Genomic DNA, 18,078 nt, shown 5'->3' with positions numbered 1-18,078 from the left:
AGGTTTCCTTCTAGTAGTCTGACCTGCAGCTCTTGTTTGAGACCTGCTCTCCAACGACTGGCACCATTTTACACAAACAGAACCCTTTGTGCAAATGTTCCGATAACCTCGGAGTGTTGGCGATTACTCTCCTCCAGTGGTGGTTAGATGCTGAATGCCCAGCTTCCTGCCTGCAGTTGGAACAAGTTTGGGGTCTGACATATCTTAGGTGTGCCTGCAGGATCAGCTAAAAGCTCCCTTCTGCAGCCTTACTGGACTTTACGTGAGAGCCTTTCTCTCCTTGGCTGGTTCCTATTCTTAGTGCTTCCTTAGCAAACCACTTCCACTTCATCTTAAGGTTTGTTTGGGGGAATCTGAATTAATGTGGGACCCCAAACTCTAATCTATGCCCCCCATCCTGGGCTTCACAAACCCTGCATTTTTATTGCAATCTGAGGGGACCTCAGGGGTGGACTGTTTATTGTTACTACCTTTTCTCCCAGGTCTTTAACTCTTAAAGAATTCATCAGTGTTCTAGCTTTTTATATTCTATTTTCTACATCTAGAAACTTCAGACTGTCGATTTAATATGAGCATCAAAGTGTATACCGTTACAACGCAGATTGTATATCATTTCAAAATAGCATTTAATGCAAAAAGTTGCAACTACAAATAACTTTCTAATTGAGTTCCAGAGGATAGAGGGCATGAAATCAAATCCTCCCTATCAAGGCCTTACAGCTACTGTGGATTCACTATGCGCTACCGCATGGTCCCAGGTCCTCTGGAAAAGCAGCCAGTACACTTAACTACTGAACCATCTCTCCAGCTCCATAGTCTTCTGTGTCTTAAGACTTGGATTAGGTCCTGAGTGGCCTTTGTTTTTCTTGGAAACAAATGAATTCTTTGAGGTCTCACCAGGCAGGAATCCAGCAGGGGTCACTCATTAGTGGAGAATCTGCAACTGGTCTTTTCAGTCCATCTTGTGTGTCTGGGGCACATATACTTCCTTATTGACCTATTTCCTGTAGCTCAGGGAGGATTTCATCCAAGGAAGTACATGTCATACTTACATCATGATCCCAATTGTTTAAAGTTCCTATTATGACCAATTAATTATAATGAGAAACAGGGTTCTCTAATTCTCCCTGATGATGTGCTTTGGAAAATGGCAGGCAGCACGTCCCAGTTTTGAAAGGATGTTTGTGACAGGAAGTTTCATAAGAAGAACTTGACAAAGCTCTTGTGTGCATTGTGCCCTCAGCTGTATTTGCAATATCGTTTCCTATTGTTGATTAGCCTGTCATTCTGGTCACACTGCAACCCTGGTGCTGGTAATTTGTTTATTTACAGAGGAGGTGGTTTGGGTGGAGGAGAAGGGGATAGCTAAGAGGTTATTTCTTGTGTACTTAAAAAGACAAATTAGAGGCTAAAGAAATAGCTCGATGGGTAAGAGTGTATACTGTTCCTCCAGAAGACCCAAGTTAACTTCTGGCCCAGCCTCCATGATGAGGAGCTCAAAACCACATAGGATTCCAGCTCCAGGGGTACCCAACATCTCTGTTCTCCTCAGACACCTGCACTCAGATGCAAAGACCCACATACACAGACACAAAATTAAAAGTGAAATAAATGTTTTAAATACAGGCTCTAAAAGCTCAATCCGTCATTAAGTCTTTCCAACTACTGAGAAGATGCATCTTGCTTATCAGTGTTCACTTCCGTTCATAAATCAGTTCCCATGACTCACATGGTATCAATTATGCATTTATTTCTTCCCCCAGTCATTTGATTTACACAGTGGCCCAATGTTTTCTTTTATATTTATGATCGTCTATGCTGGTAGCATAGTTGAAATCCTACTCATTTTTAGAGCTTCTTATTTTGCTTTATTATATATTAGCTCAGTGGAGTTTTATGACATCCTGTGAGGTCAGCACTACAGATATCATCATTTTCTATTTCTATAGATGCAAAAACAGGCTCAGGGGAGTAGGAGACTTGCCTTATCAGGATCACAGTACTTGTTTCAAGAAATCAAGTACCTTATCAATTTTGATCCGACGTATACTCATGACCTTCAAGAGCTCCATCTTGCCCTTGTCCCTCACACTGTATATGATCCTAATTCCAACCAAGAAATTGTCTGTATAATTGGTAATCTGAGTTTTTGTGTACCCTCACCACTTTTTATAGAACATGTTTTAAGTAGCCTTAATCTTATATACACCCCACTTTTCTTTCAACTCAAATTGTTTAAGTGCTGAAGAACCAGAAGTATTGGTTTTGGCATTCCAATAGTTTAAAGTCATCTGTGTTGTTGGTATAGTGGAGATCATGGCTGCTTTCCAACAGTTTGGAGTCACCAGAAGTCATATCTTGATCCTGATGGTGTCAAGATCTCCAACAAGGAATTAGGTTTTGGCTTAAAGAATTAGCATATTCTTTGATCAAACAGGTTCAACCATCCCTAATTATAATTCATAAGTTCGAGAGTCTGCTTACTTTTATTTTAGTAGAACCTGTTTATTCCTTATCTCTTAAACAGTCGCCACGTATTTAGGTTAAACTGAGCCTTGTTCTCTATGACTGAGTACTGCTCAGACTCTGTAAGCCTAAAATTAAAAGACTCTGATACTGGCAACATGATATTTTTAAACTATATTTGGATTCTAGAAAAGACTGTATGTGAAGGCATTTAGATGCCCAAGGGCAAATCTGTGAAATCTTGTTGGCCTCATTCATTTCCCATGGCCCAACTGCAAGCTAGTCATGAGACAAGAGAAGACAATTAAAACATTGGAAAAGTACATTCTGTTTTTGAAGGATTTATGAATGTTTGTGCTGGAATTAGAACTAAGTCTTGATTCCTATCCCTTCTGAGGAAGGTTTTAGCTCATGTCTCATTCCATTATCTGTTTTCACTATTGTGAACCTCTCCTTTTTTTGTTTTTGTTTGTTTTTTTGAGACAAGGTTTCTCTGTGTTACAGGCCTAGCTGTCCTGGAACTAGTTCTTGTAGACCAGGTTGGCCTTGAACTCACAAAGATCCACCTGACTCCGCCTCCCAGTGTTGGGATTAAAGACGTGTGCCACGACTGCCCAGCTGAACTTCTCTTAAATTAAATAGACTTTAAAATATTTTTTGAAATTATAAATATCATTTACCCTTCTCTTTCCTCCTTTTAACGCCTCCCATGTGTCCCCATTCTTTCTCAAATTCAATTTTTTCTTTGTTACACACACACACACACACACACACACACACTACTAAATATAATTTTGTTTGTATGTATGTGATTTCAAGGTTTCAGGGCTGATCCCTAGGTACTAGATAACCAATTACGGGCTCTTCCTTAGGGAAAACTACTTCTCCACTCTCAGCATTCTTTAGTTGCCCTTAGTTCTTTGATGAGGGTTGAAGCCTCTGAGCGTTCCCCCTTCCAAGTTAGCATGTCTGTTGGTGCTGTCGTTGTTCAGGTCTTGTTTGGGCAGACTTGTTCATGAGACTTGATGGATGAGGCTTCTCTGACACTTCTGCGAGACACAACATCTATTGTCCCCCCACCCCCTCATCTCCATTGTCACCTTTTATGTTCCCGGTTTCTGCTGTTTCTCCAGTTATATAGTCATAGCTCAAGAACTGGCGCTAGGAACCACAGATGAGGGAGAATGGAGAACATGCAATATTTATCTATCCAGGTCTGGGTTACCTCACTCACTATGCTCTTTTCTGCCTCTATCCATTCACCCAGATAGATCCCAATGAAAGAGACAGAAATCTTTAGCACCTCCATATGCTTGTGGCTTCTTGTTTTATTACCAAATGAAGTTTTACATGACTAACATAATACAGGACTTACAGGGGATAATGTCTCTTGGCTCCTTGAGCTTTATTTAAGACAATCTCATACTCATGAGGAAATTATTTGGAATTGAATTTTCAACCTATCAGTATATAGTATAAGTTTACTTTGCACTAAGTAATGAAGAGAAACAAGATGTAAATATGGGCTTGTTTGAAGAGTACTTGAGATTGACTGATAAAGTATCAATCTATTAAAGATATCTTAAAGCCCTGAATAGAATATAACTAATTAGTAGGTGAAACAATCCATTCTGTTTCTATCAGAAAGGAATTACCAATATGAGCCTAAGTCACTGAAAAATTAGTGCCCCATAAGAGTAGGCCTGATGGTGTCTTTTGGGTTATCAATATATGAGGTCCCATAAATGAGAGCGTTTATAAGTCAAGATGTTACTTGTTTGTTTTAGTTACATATTTCAGTACAAAACAATTCATCTCAGAATCCAGTAGCTTCCAACCAACAACTATTTTGTTATTATTTTATTATCTATAACCTTGCCTGGATCACCAATGTGATCTGCTCCCCATATGTGAGTTGGAACTCTTACCATCTCTATGGACACTTGACTGAGTTGGTTGTCTACTGTGGAGAACGGGTGGTTGAGGTTGATTGCTAGCTAAGAACTAAAATGGGTCCGTAGATTAGTTGTCCCCATTCTCTGGGTGAGTTGAACTCCTTACACAGGTAAATATTCTAGGAAGAAGAAAGAGAAAGCTGCAGGGCCATTTAACATGGTGCCAGGAATCTCAGGTCATCAACTTTCCTACATGTCCTCTATTAGCCAAAATACTAGAGGAATGAGCACTGTTTTTCTATAGTCGGTGGATATGTATAAAGGGAAGGAAAGAAATTCATGATAATGATCATTGAAGACTGTGGAGAGGATTGTATAGTGGAGATCAATGGAGATTATGGGAAGGATGGGAAGGAAAGTGTGATGGGGATCATGGGAGACTATCCACACAGAGTTCACGCATACCCACAAGTCACGGAGAGCAAATTCAACATCGTGGTGATAACCCTGCTCTGCTCATTGCTGATAGCTACCAGCCTCCTGCCTGTGCCTTCTTTAAAGCTGATTTTCCTTGTAGTAGGTTATAAGGAAACTTATAACTTCTAAGCGCAGTCAAAACTTGAGATGCCTGCATCTCTTCTGAAATCCAGAGCCTTCTGCTGTGGACTTGCTTCCCAGGCTTGGACTTCATCTCCTGCTCTCCTAGACCACAGGGCATCTTCTCGTGCAATGTGTTCTCACTCCTATCTATATTTAGGACACTGGTATTCACTGTCCTCTTGAGGTCTTCATGGACTTTTAGTTCTAGCTTGCCCATGTGGAATTGGACCTATTTCCCTGCTCCTTACGTAGAATGGAGAGATTGCCATGCAAGATCTTAAGATAATCAACAAATACTGACTAAGCGAAGGACTGCGGTTAGGACTAAGCTTCTGTTTGTAGAACAGAGGAAGAAGGAAAGGTTTTTGAAGAAAGGTAAGGGTATGTGGGAAAATTCATGTGTGGGGTAGGTGATGACAGCCAGGCAAAAGTTCAGATTCGGTGTGATACGTAGTCGTAAGCCACCGTGCGTTCTTGAGATGAGGTGTGGCTTGGTGAAATGATGTTTAAACAAGATCAGTGACGAGATGGAATGCAGGGCAGAGTGGAGAAACTAAAATCAAAGAGGCCAGCGGTTACTGGGCTCAGGGGGTATTGGGTGGAAATGATTGATATTTTCCTTGAAGGGGAACAAAAAAAAAAAAAACACTACAGAGTGGCAGTTTATTTATTCATTTACTTGTTTACTTTTGAGACAGAGTCTCTCTAGGTAGCCCTTGCCTCACAAAATTCATTTTGCAAACCAGGATGACCTTGAAGTCACAAGGAATCACCAGTTTCTGCCTCCTTAGTGCTAGGGCTAAAGGCACAGGCTACCACGCCTGGCGGCAGTGATTCCTTGGACGTGGGAAATTGCAATGAACACCAGAAAGGAGACTCGTGTGGTCACCAGTGGGAAGCTGTGGTTGAGTCTGGAGGAGGGGTTGGAATAACTGAGAGCAGTGTGCAGAAAGCAATGAGCAGGGAAAGACTCGGGGAAGAAGTCTGCTGAAGACTAACAGCTTCATCTAACATCTAACACCTGGGATGGTAGATACCGCGGAGAGTGATGGCTCAGAAAGACTGAGGGCAGAAGAGCTGGGTTTTCATGAATCTTTCAATAGAGGAGAAAAGGAGACAGGAGACAGTAACAATGACTGATCTGGGCTTGGCCAAATTTTGAAGATATCAGCAGAAAGATGGACATGAAGAGGGATGCATAACAGTCCTCCATCATCCTACACAAGTCTCTGTCCTGGTTTCTAGACCTGACGGTTCCTCTGATCATCATTCATATCACTTAGCTTCAAATGAATTTGAAGCCAAGGATCCCAGCCATCCATTACAGGTAGAGAAACATGCTGAAAACTCAGTCATTGTTTGGGCAGACAGCCAGATCCGCTAGGCCCTGTGCTGCAAAGCGGCACCGCACTGGTTCGCTCTGCTTCTCCTGCCTAGACATAAAGCCTGCCTCATCCTCAGCTGTCTCTGGAGGAATAAGGCCTTTCCTCCTTCCCTCTCTTTTCTACTTCGAGCTAGTCACATAAACTCTGTTATTATTTGTCTCTTTCCCTTTTAATGGGAGTTAGCATTTGTCTCTCTCAATCAATACCTAACATTTAAAAGTCTCCATTGTGCTCAAGTTTTTAATCAAGTAAAAGGCTTCCTCCTTTCCCTTTCCCCTTCAGTGCCGTCTTGATCATTTGCTCTTGCACACACACACACACACACACACACACACACACACACACAGAGGGAGGGAGGGAGAGATACAAGGATTATTCTCTTATATAACCAATGCAATTATCACCTACCTCTTTCTATTACTAAATACATTTTTTTAAAAAATTACACAATTTTTTAAAAATTGTGCAACAGAATTCAGTTTCTAAATTGTAACTCTGAAGATAAAGCAGCTTGTTTAACCATCCCCTTCTCAGTCTTGTTTCCACCATCCTTCCAAAGCACATTATTGTTGTGTTTTCTGTCTTTCCAGATGTGTATTTTTAAATGATATATTTATATAGGATATATAGTATATGCACATATATGTCTAATGATAAATTGCTAACATGTTTAAGCAATAAAAAGAAAGCGCTGATACCTTCAGAATGGATGGTTGCAAAATGTGTTAAACAAAATGGAAGATGCCAGACTTAAAAGGCCACATATTGTACAGTTTAACTCATATAATATTTTGGAAAAGAAGAAACTATAAAGATTAAAGCATGCCAATATCTAACTGTTGCTGGTTTTGTTGTTTTGTTTTGACTTTTAGTTTTCTGTGACAGGGTTTCTCTGTGTAGACATGGCAGTTCTAGAACTCTGTAGGCCAGGCTGGCCTGGAATTCACAGAGATCTGCCTGCCTTTGCCTCCAGAGTATTGAGATTAAAAGCCTGTGCCACCACTGCCCAGCTATTGCTGGGCTGTTTTTTGTTTCATCTTGTTTTTTGTCAACCATTTATTTAGACTTATCTCTGCTACTATATAGCACTCTACTTCCTTCTTTTAACTGCTACATATTTTTCCATTACGTGCATGTTTCATTTTTTTATTTATATAGTCCTGATAGTCATGATTATTTAGATTTTTTCCCCCCAGTTCTCTGCTAATAAAAAGACAAAGCGATGAAAAGCCTTTAGCACATCGAAAGAGTTTCTCTGTGGTGGACATGTAGACATTGTGATTTTGTATTTGAACATCCTGTTCAAACTACCACACCATGGAAAGATCTGGTACAGAGTTTGGGAGCAAGTGGGTTTCTGGATGGGGGCGGGCAAAGGTGTGTTTACACCTAGTGAGTCTATTATATATAGTGGGGTCTGCTCTGCACACATATTTTATGATTCACTTCAAGCGCTATCAGTGTGCTCATCACTCTAGGGCTGGTTCGACATGGCTTTTCCGAGTTCTCCTGGGTAATGAAGCTCCAGTTGCTGCCATTACACACTCACTTTACTCCCTTACTTCTTGCTAGTGTTTCCTGGCTTCACCTTCTACTTCACTGTTGGCCTTTTCACCTGTTTGTCAAGGCTGCAGCTGCCAGACTGTGGTGGCTGTAGTCAGGAGACACAGGCACGTAGTTCTCCCAGGTTCCTCATAGGTCCAGTGTGTTTTAGCAGAGGCTGAGGTGGACGCTTAGGGCAGCAGGTTGCTGGAGGACCTGGCTGGCCTTGAGGTTCTCCAGTCAGGTGGAGCTAATGGAAACACAGTCAGCCAGAGAAAGAAAGCTGATAATCACTTTGCCCTCCAACCATTGATTGATGTCTCAAAAGCCAGCAAGGCATTCTGGGAGCCAGGACTACAAAGCCAAAGCCCCCTTACCCAAGGAAGAAGTAGAAGACACCCTTCCCGGAGCCTCGCCTCTTTTCGGCCATCTAACCCACTTGGCCTTCTTTCATGTATCAACTCTTGCAAAGGTCTCAAAGAAGGAAGCAGATGATGGGAAAAGTCTGTAAGATGGAGCATTGCGTCAAAGGACAATAAGCAATTAGATTGGAAAAATTAAAAGTTTATTGTTATCTCTTACTCAGGGGTGAGTGGGACCTCAAGATCAAGGTCAAACAATGAAAGAGGTTTCCCTTCCTCTGCATAGTTCAGCTGTGTTAAAATGTGTGATTCCAGCCAGACACGGTGGCACACGCCTAGAATCCCAATGCTTGTTCGTCTGAAGGAGGGGTACAACACGCAACCCTGTCGCAAAAAAGGAGACAGAGACTTCTACACAGACAGCATTTGTAGTTGAGGGCTGGGTACCAATAGTAGGAGCCATTCCCCTGAGGATTCAGGAAAACCTCAGGGAAATAGCATGCCACCCAGGGATGGACAGAAATAGGAAACACGCTCGGCAATGTCTTTCCAACACGCCGGGCTGTGAATTGGCTTCTTCAGTTCTAGCGCACTTTCAGGGGCGGCTCTTTATTTGTTCTAAAGTACCTCTCAACTCCTGATTTCTGGCCCTGCCTTCACAGGATGTTATTAAAAATGAGCCAAGTCTTCCACAGGCTTCAGTTCTCTTTCAGAGTGGATCAATATGCACAAGCACTTGTCTGTCCATTTTGCATTCCCCTGGAGTGGTTCTGTCTGTACTCCACTAAGACAGGATCTGACCTCCCTCAGCTCAGATGGGACCCACGCTAGCCCCCCAGTCCTATGTCTGGGGTTTGCGAGGCTCACATACAACTACCGTTGAGACGCTGCCAATGAGGGAGGCGCTGGTATTCTAGCCTAACACTCAGCTTCTGGCTGAATCCCACAGATCTCTGATTATTAAGGGAGAGAGTTGGGGTGGAGATGCCATTGTGGAGGAAGTGGGAGGGCACTTTAAGGAATTTACTCAGTACTTTTGCCTTGGCAGGACTTTATTCATCTGCAGCCAGCTACATCTCAAAGGCTCAGTTGACGCTTGAGCTTGAGCTCGTCTCTGAGCCAGTTAGAGGAGGCAGTCTCAGCCCTCTCGCTTGAGTAAGCTCAGTTTGTACCAGTTCCTAGTCCTGAACAATATCTAAGAATAGGGCGCCGGGCATTTCCTTTACTGGCTGCGTAGTGACTTTTCATGGGATAAGCTCAAAAAGGAAGGGCCAGAGGCCAATCTGTAGCTAATGGGGAGTGGAGGGGAACTGTAACCATAGCAGCAGCAAGAATAACACTAAGGATAGGGATTATGCATGGAGTCCTCGCTCCAGGCCAGGCTACAGTAGGCAGCTTCCTGAGCCCAGACAACCCCTCATCACCCATGAATCCATACTACCTTCGAGGAAACAGTCTGAGAGAAAGAATTGCCCCAAATCCTAATCCTGCAACTGCTAAGGGACTGAGCCAGGAAGCCAAAATTAAAACCCAGATTCATGTTCCGTCAGGATTTCTCCCTCTGAATTTTTTTCCTCAAAGCCTTTGGAGTTATGATTTGAAAAATCAGGCCAGTGGCACAACTCAGTGATGCTGCGCCGGCCAAGCATGTCCAAAGCCCTAGCTTCAAAAGCAAAGGGAAAACAATTACTAGGGGCTTGCCAACTTGAGGAGAAAGTTGTGCAGAACTTTGGCACAGGCAGGTAGAGGCATGAGGATCAGAGATCAAGGTCATCTTTGGTTATGCAATAGATTTGAGGCCAGCCTGGGATCCTTGAGACCCTGTCTCAAAAAAAAAAAAAACAGTAACAAATAAAATAAAAATTCAAGCAGAAAGATGGGCAGAGGGAGAGAGAGAGAGAGAGAGAGAGAGAGAGAGAGAGAGAGAGAGAGAGAGAGAGAGGCTGGTTAATGGTACCAGGCTGCAGTTGGATGAGACTGAATTCTGATGTTCTGACACATAGTAGGGTGACTGTGGTTGACAGCAGTGAAGCCTATGCCACAAAATAGCTAGTAGAAAGATTTTAAATGTCCCGAACACAAACACTCAGTGCCTGACGTGACAAGCGTGCCAGCTGCCCTGGCCCGTTCATTACTCAGCACACACTTGTATTGAGGTGTCACGCTGTACCCTGGAAATACATCTGCCGTCGTGTCGTTCCAAAGTCAGTTTGCATGTTAAAAGACAAGGGGCCTGAAGCCAGGTCCCTTTATTCACGACTAGTTCACAACTCGTCCAAAAGGAAAGAACATTCTGAAATTCTGCTCGGGTTCCGCAGCCCAGGCGTCTGTCACCTGAGGCCAGTATGGTAACTTGCCATCCAGAAGGTCCTTCTGCACAACCTTCTCCTCAAGTTGGCAAGCCAGTAGAGTGGCCTTTCTGTGGGATCTCTGAGCTTCTGACTCTCCCATCAACTCTCCACACGGAGGCTTGTCCAATTCCAAAATCACAACCAGGGAACAAGGACAAAGTGGGGGTGCTGCCGCCGTCACTCCCCCTGCCCCCAGCTGAAGAGAGCGTGTCTTCAGAGATGTTCACGTGGACATGTGTCCCGATTGCTGCAATGAAACACCATGACCCAAAGTGAAGTTGGAGAGGAAAGGGTTTATTCAGCTTACACTTCCACATTGCTGTTCACCACCAAAGGAAGTCAGGACAGGAACTCAAACAGGTCAGGAACCTGGAGGCAGGGACTGATGCAGAGGCCATGGAGGAGTTCTGCTTACTGGCTTGCTTCCCAGGACCACCAGCCCAAGCATAACAACACCTACTATGAGCTGGGCCCTGACCCATTGATCACTAATTGAGAAAATGCTTTGCAGCTGGTTCTCATGGAAGCATTTCCTCAATTAAGGCTCCTCCCTCTCTGATGACTCTAGCTTGTGTCAAGTTGGCACGCAAAACCAGCCAGCACAGTGTGCTTTCTTCACTTGAGGCCAAGTTAATGAATGCTAAACTGCTTCTACATTGCAGTTTTTAAATAGTGAATTCAAATTAGACTTCAGTACATACTACCTGTACCTGTGATTGGGATGGGACTATTCGCCCTGTTTTAGGTGAGAATTATACTGCAAATGTATGCACATTCCACCCCGAGGATTGGAAAACAAACGAGGGCAGAAGGGGACTGAAGGCGGAGCTTGTCTCCTGCAGACTTTGTTCCTCAAGGGGCGGTCAATCCGTGTCTTTCTACATGCCCACTATCAGCTCAGCCAGAGGGCCACCTCCCAAAACAATGCTGGGAGACTAATTGGTTTACCAAGAATTATCAAAAATGCTAATGTGTTTTTTAAAAACAGGAGTTTTTGCTGGATTACCTGCTGTTTAAGAATTAGAACGCAGACAAAATGACTCTAAGGTATTAGATAAAAGCAAATTCTAATCTGATCCGCTAGGATTTTTTTTTTTTTTCATAAACCAGATTGCATAATGCGCCCTGCCACCTTTAAGCCTCCTTGGTCCATGCCAAGCTGTCTTTGCGATAATCGCTTTTGACACAGTGCCCAAAGTAACAGAGCAGATCTCCCTACAATATCAATTTTAGTCCACAGAACTCAGCCCTTGAGACCCAGTGCCCTGTCCCCATTAGTGTTAGGATGCTCTGGAACATCACCATCCCCTCCCCAACAAGCAGCTCTGCGTTTGTCACAAATCAGTGAGGTTTGCCGGCAATGGGAGAAGTTATAATAATACCATCGGTAATGAACAGTCCTGTAGTACTTCCTAAGTCCCGAGTCACATGCCAAGTGTCTCAGAGGAACATTCATTTAATCCAATATCCTTCCTTGCTGCAGACACCAGCCTGAAGCCAGAGGGGCAGAGGGAGAACCAGGGGAGTTCATTACAGGAACAGTTACAGAGGTGAAGGTAGGACAAAGGGACCCACATGAGGTCACGGTGAGGGGCCCAAGGCATAGATGGCAACAATGGGTAGTCTTCATTGGCCCAGGCCTGGAGGAGCAAGGCAAAAAGAGTCTGGCAAGAGCTGGAGTCACAGGATGGCCATAAAGGGGCATCCTGTATATTGAGGCTGGACTACTATAAGACAGTAGTGCCAGGAGAAAGGTAAGAATGTCTGGGTTTCTCTCTGCTTCAGGCAGCACCCACCCACTGGCCACACTAACCTGGCAGGCAGAGTGTGCTGGGTGATGTTAATCAGAGAGGTCTTGTTCTTGGGCATAGATTAGGGAAGAGGCTTGGATCATTGAAAAGCAAGCAGAGAAAAACCAGCATAATATAGTGGTCCTTGTTTTCATTCTTAACCCAAAATACTCAGGCAAGAGATGGGACAAGTGGGGCTCAGAGCGTTCCAGTGATTTCCCCAAGTCAACTAGAGATTTGGCATCAGGCTTTGCGATTTAGGCTGCCCTCAGTGTGGTCTCTGTGGTTCTTTTACTTCCTTGCATTTTGGAATCTGGTGAATGAAAACCTGCCTGCTGTCCATATCCATCCATGCCTTTCCTTGTGACAGACTGTAGCCTGCAGCCTCTTGTACCAGCTTTCTGTCCTAATGAAGGAATTTCAAGTCTGAAACTGTCAGACTTGATTTCGAGGGCCTCTTACACAGCCAGATGTGCTGCAGGGAGCTGCTGCCCTCCTGGCCTGATACTTTTGCCAGTTTGTTTTCCATTACGAGGAAGAAGTACCTGAGGCTGGGTAACTAATAAAGAAAAGGCGTTTCTTTAGCACACACAGTTTGGGAGGTTTACAGACTAAATAGTGTAGAGCTAGTTTTGACAAAGGCTCCTTAGAAATGGGATGGTGAGAGAGATCACAAGGTAAGACCGGAAGCTAGAGAGCCTCCATAGGACCATGGCCTACCTACCTAACAACTTCCCCACTTAGCCCCACCTCCTAAAGGTCCCACTACCTCTCATTGTTCCTACATGAGGGATCAAGCTCCCAATACCCATAACAGTGGAGGACATATTCAAAGGACAATAATATTATTGTCATATTAGAGTCTTCTTATATTCCATTCTATACTATGGAAAAGGCGATACTGATGAAAGTGATGCCAGGTGACGTCATCACACTCTCTCAATACTGACAGCCGTGTGCACGACTAGGGCACCGGGGGTTTGCTCAACTTAAAAGGCTTTTACTACATTTCCTATGTGTGTGTTCTCACGTTCTCCAATGGTAACCTCTTCGTTCCCAGTGTTTCCTGCAATCTCAATCCAAATAAATTATGTGAATTCGAGCCTTGTCTCAGGATCTCCTATAGGGAGAGCCAAGGCTAAGGCACTGGGAAGAGGTTGCCAACAGTTCCATCGAGATAGCAGCCTTAGGCTTTCTGTCTCGTGGAACAGCTACCTGTAATTCTGCTCTCAGTTTCAACTTCATAGCCCTACGGGGACAGTCCAGCGTAGATAGATATGAGGACATGATAGATTAGAGAACATGAGAACACACACATAGGAAATGTAGTAAAAGCATTTTAAGTTGAGCAAACCCACTGGTCCCTAGTCAAACCCAGTTGAAGGTCAATGTGGTGGTGCACACCTTTAGTTCCAGCTCCCCCGAGATGAGACGAGACAGAGGCAGGTGAATCTGTGTGAGGTGAGTTCCAGGCCAGCTTGGTTTACATTAGGAGCTCCAGGCCATGCAAGATTATTTAGCAGGACCTTGCCTTAAAACAACAACAAAATACAGTTGAGGAACACCTATTGAGGCACCCTGGACAAATTTAGTAATGTTCAACTTTTTAACCCTTTGGAATACACCAGGAAGTCTGCACATAATCAGACTAACCCAAAACAGACGAACAATTACCCAGGGGGAGGAACCCCTAATTACTCCCCTGGAAGTTAGTCAGGACTTTCCCTGTCAGCAGGGGATTAAGTGAAATCCCTCGGTGGCCACTTCATTTCTCTATTAACTCTCTCAGAAACGTTAAGTTTGCACCGTGGGCCTGCACAGGCTTGAAAGGGAAGGTATTTAACCCAGAAACTGGATGTTCTAGATAAAGAGTGGCTCCGCCCTGCCATTAACATTACTTTGTTTATCTAAGAGATCACCATTCAAGTTCTCACCTATTTTATCTTAAATCTTGTTTTATTACCAAATGTCACGTGAGGATCCCCAGGGACCGTCGAAAAGATCAGACCAGGAAATAAAAATAAAAAGCAGTGCATAAAAATTCAGGTGGGCACCTGGGGGCCATGTTTTCTCTCAGCTGTGATGTAGAGCTTTGTGGATGTACGCGTGTAATGGGTGCTGTGGACATATCTGAATTTTCTTTTTATCACCTTAGGAAGGTGGCGACACGGAGTACAGATGTATTCAACACCAATCTTATTATTAGAAAGGCTATCCCGAAACTATATTTTCAGGGATTATTTTTATAGTGCATTATGAGAAAAATGTCTTTCTGTGTAGAATAAGGAACACATGGGGGTGGAGAGGGGTAAGACTCCCAAAGTTAATGGTAAATTAACCAAAACTAAAAATGTGTTAGGAAGTCTTAGGAAAATCTACTAGCTTGTAAATGAATTTAAAAATGCAACTTTTTTTTTTTTTTAATGTTTGAGAGGCAGATGGATCTCTGGGTTCAAGGTCAGTCTAGTCTACAGAGTTAATTCCAGGGCAGCCAGGGCTACACAGAGAAACCTGGTCTCAAAAAAAAAAAAAAAAAAAAAAAAAAAAAAAAGGTTTGACCAGAGATAACCTAGAAGGTTGGACAATGGGTTATTAAATGAAACTTTGTGTCAGAAATTACCTCCCTGAATTATTGATCAGGGAGGCCCCAGAGACATAAAACAACTCAGGCTGTTACTGTTGCTCTTTGTTTTCCACCGTAATTAGATGATAAGACCCTATTGCTGAAGATATCATACACTTGGATTGCAGGACAAGGAGAAATCAATCTTGAACCAACCAGAAACTATTGGCTAGTGTTGGAATGTGCTATGCAGGCTACTTGGGGAGAAAAAATATCAGTGATCTTATATAACTTTGGGTTCCACACGCTAAGGTACTGACCTGGGAGTTAAGATGTGCCTACTGGTGCCATAATGGCATAACTGTCATGGGAACAACCATCCACTTGCTAATTGGATTTGAACCTTGCTTCACAACAGGGATTCAAACCTGGTGCTGCTAACTGGCTGTAGGATGGGGTGACTATGGTTAATTTTGCTAAGTGGTCATGTCGTGAAACTTCTTTTTAAATATTCATTTTACTTATAGATTGATGGTGGGAGAAATCTCTTTTTATGGCAGATAGTGGTTACTATAGAAACCTATGGCTGTGCAAAGTGCTCAGAAGGGGTGACGGTGTGTGCCCAACTATAGATGGGACATTTATAACAATTACCCTCCTGCAGAAGAGAAAACATAGAATAAAAGTACCAGTGGCTAGAGAGGAGTACTGGTAGATGCTATCAACTGTAAATGGCCCAACTGCTGCATATGTGAACTCAGTGCAGATATGGCTGCCTGCGTAAGACCTGTACAAGATCAAGTCAGTTGAAACTTCCAATATGGATGGGGGAAAGACTCACAGAGCCCCACCCCTCGCAGAGTAACTATTGACAGTTGACGGTTGCTAGTTGTCCCCCTCCCTCCCCATGAGGGCCACAGTATGCTGCCTATGCCCCAGGGCATGGCGTCACATCCAGGCTTATATGGGCAGCCCTAATTGGACTCAGTGATTTGTAAATTTAAAAAAATAAAAAAAATGAGAGAAAGGACTTTAAGTTTGGAAGGAGATACTTTGGGGGAACCTAGGAGAAAATGGAGCAGAGAATTGCTGGGTGGATATAACCAAAGACACATATACACATATAAAAATAAATGCAAAATGTTAACAAAAAAGGAAGGCTCTCTCAGTTTATGCTTAGCTTAGTCATATAACTTTCTCATTTAACTTTTCATCTAAACACAATTTTCCTAATGGGGGAATAGCATGCTAAATTTGTTTAATTTTTTTTCACTTAGTAATAAGATTGATATTTACTTTTGTTTTTCCTTGTGTCCTCATCTTCTTATGTGCACCACCATATGCTTGTAGTGCCCACAGAGGCCAGTAGGGGGCACAGGATGCCCTAAACCTGGAATTATAAGCAGTTACAAACTGCCTGTTGTGGGTTTTGAGAATAAAACCCGGGTCCTCTGCTAGAGTAGTAAGTGCTTTTAATAACAGCCTTCATTCCAGCTCTCTTTCTCTCTTTTAAGTTAGTAATTTAAGTCAAACTTTGCTCAAAATCTGAAAAGAAATCAACAGATTCTCTTTGCTTTCTGGGAATTGTTGATTCAGGTTTTGGAAAGTGTTTAACCACAGATTGCTTCAGAGAAACTCCCGGGGATAGGAGGGTCTGTTTGTCTCTAGCATATGTAGGAATGAGGATGCTTTGCTCTTAGCCTAAAGACCCGTGGCAGGCAGGCGTTCAAGGTCACTTCCTCAGCATCCTTCCCACAGGGCAGTACTCAGTACTCGGCCACTGTTTTGCCAAGAGGTTAGTGGCTGGAGGAAGCCCCTTTATCAGCCAATTGTCAAATACACAAGCGCTTTCTCTTCCTGGAATGAAGAACTAATAGATTTGTGTTACAGAGGAAGCGGGAGGCAGGATGACCTAATGTTTGTTTCTCACTTCTGGCAAGTTTTAGATGTTTCAACAAGAAAATATGATTAAACACATTCTTCACACAAAACCCAGCCCACCTATTTGGAGGTAGCTAGACAGCAGAACACTAGTAATGTTGGCTTACAGTAACATGGATGCTTTTCACGAAAGCAGTTCATGAGGAACCAGCCCTGTCTTTGTGCGGGTAAATGCGAGGGGCCTCTGATGGCCTTTGTCCCCTTCCACCGTCCCTTCTTCTTTTGCTACCTTCCATGAGTCTGCCGTTAGCTGCCACAGTGACTGCAGGGTCCAGTGAGGGCTAGTCTGGATCCAGGACTAGTCTAGGATTTTGTCTGAACCCCTGTGGCTGGTATGATCACTTTGTTCCAGTCAGGGCCTATGAAGGAATAGCTTCAGGAAGCCTCAGAACAGAGGTCCCATCAGCCCTCAGCCTGCAGATCAGAAGCCAGCAACACATGTGGACTTTTCTTGCATGGAATAATAAATTCTTGCCCAGCAATGGTATTATATATCTTTAATCCCAGGACTCGGGAGGCAGAGGCAGGCAGATCTCTATGAGTTCGAGGCCAGCCTGGTCTACATAGTGAGTTTCAGGATAGCCAAACAGAAACCCTCTCTTGAAAAACCAAAAAAGAAAAGAAATAATAATTTCTCTTTCTCTTTTTAAGTTGTATCAGAAAAAGTCTTAAGCAACATTGTTTTATTCATAAACACTCTGGTGATTTTTTTTTAAATATCTCAGATTTATTACAAATGTAAATTTTAACATTTGTAACGGCGTAAGCGAATGCAGACAGATTGTCAAAATATAGACAGTTTTAATGGAGGAATAGACTTACAGAACCACTGTTCCCGCGGAGACCAGGAAAGCAGAAGAGAGCGCTGGGAGCACGCTCACCAATTTTATAGGAGAACTTTAGCCTGAGGCGAACACGCCCCCTAAGGGGGGGGACTTATCCCTACAAACATTGTGAACAAAGGTGATAATGTTAGGATTCAGGCATTATGCTGGCCCGTCTGTCACCTGGCAGCATACACCCAGGGTCCTATGGCTGCTACATCACTACTAAGTCTGTGCACAGGGGCAAAAGTCCCTTTAAGAGATAAGCTCCACCCACTCTTTCTTTCTGCTAGATAGAACAGAAGGCTCTCTGTCTGTTTGCCCCTTGCCATGAGATCCACAGTCCTACCTTACACATA

Source organism: Alexandromys fortis, unplaced genomic scaffold (genome assembly GCF_014885135.2).
Source record: "Alexandromys fortis isolate MF-2015 unplaced genomic scaffold, M_Fortis_MF-2015_v1.1 scaffold_115, whole genome shotgun sequence".
NCBI classification, from domain to species: Eukaryota; Metazoa; Chordata; class Mammalia; order Rodentia; family Cricetidae; genus Alexandromys; species Alexandromys fortis.
The sequence above is the reverse complement of the archived record's forward strand: the minus strand, read 5'-3'. Positions refer to the sequence as shown.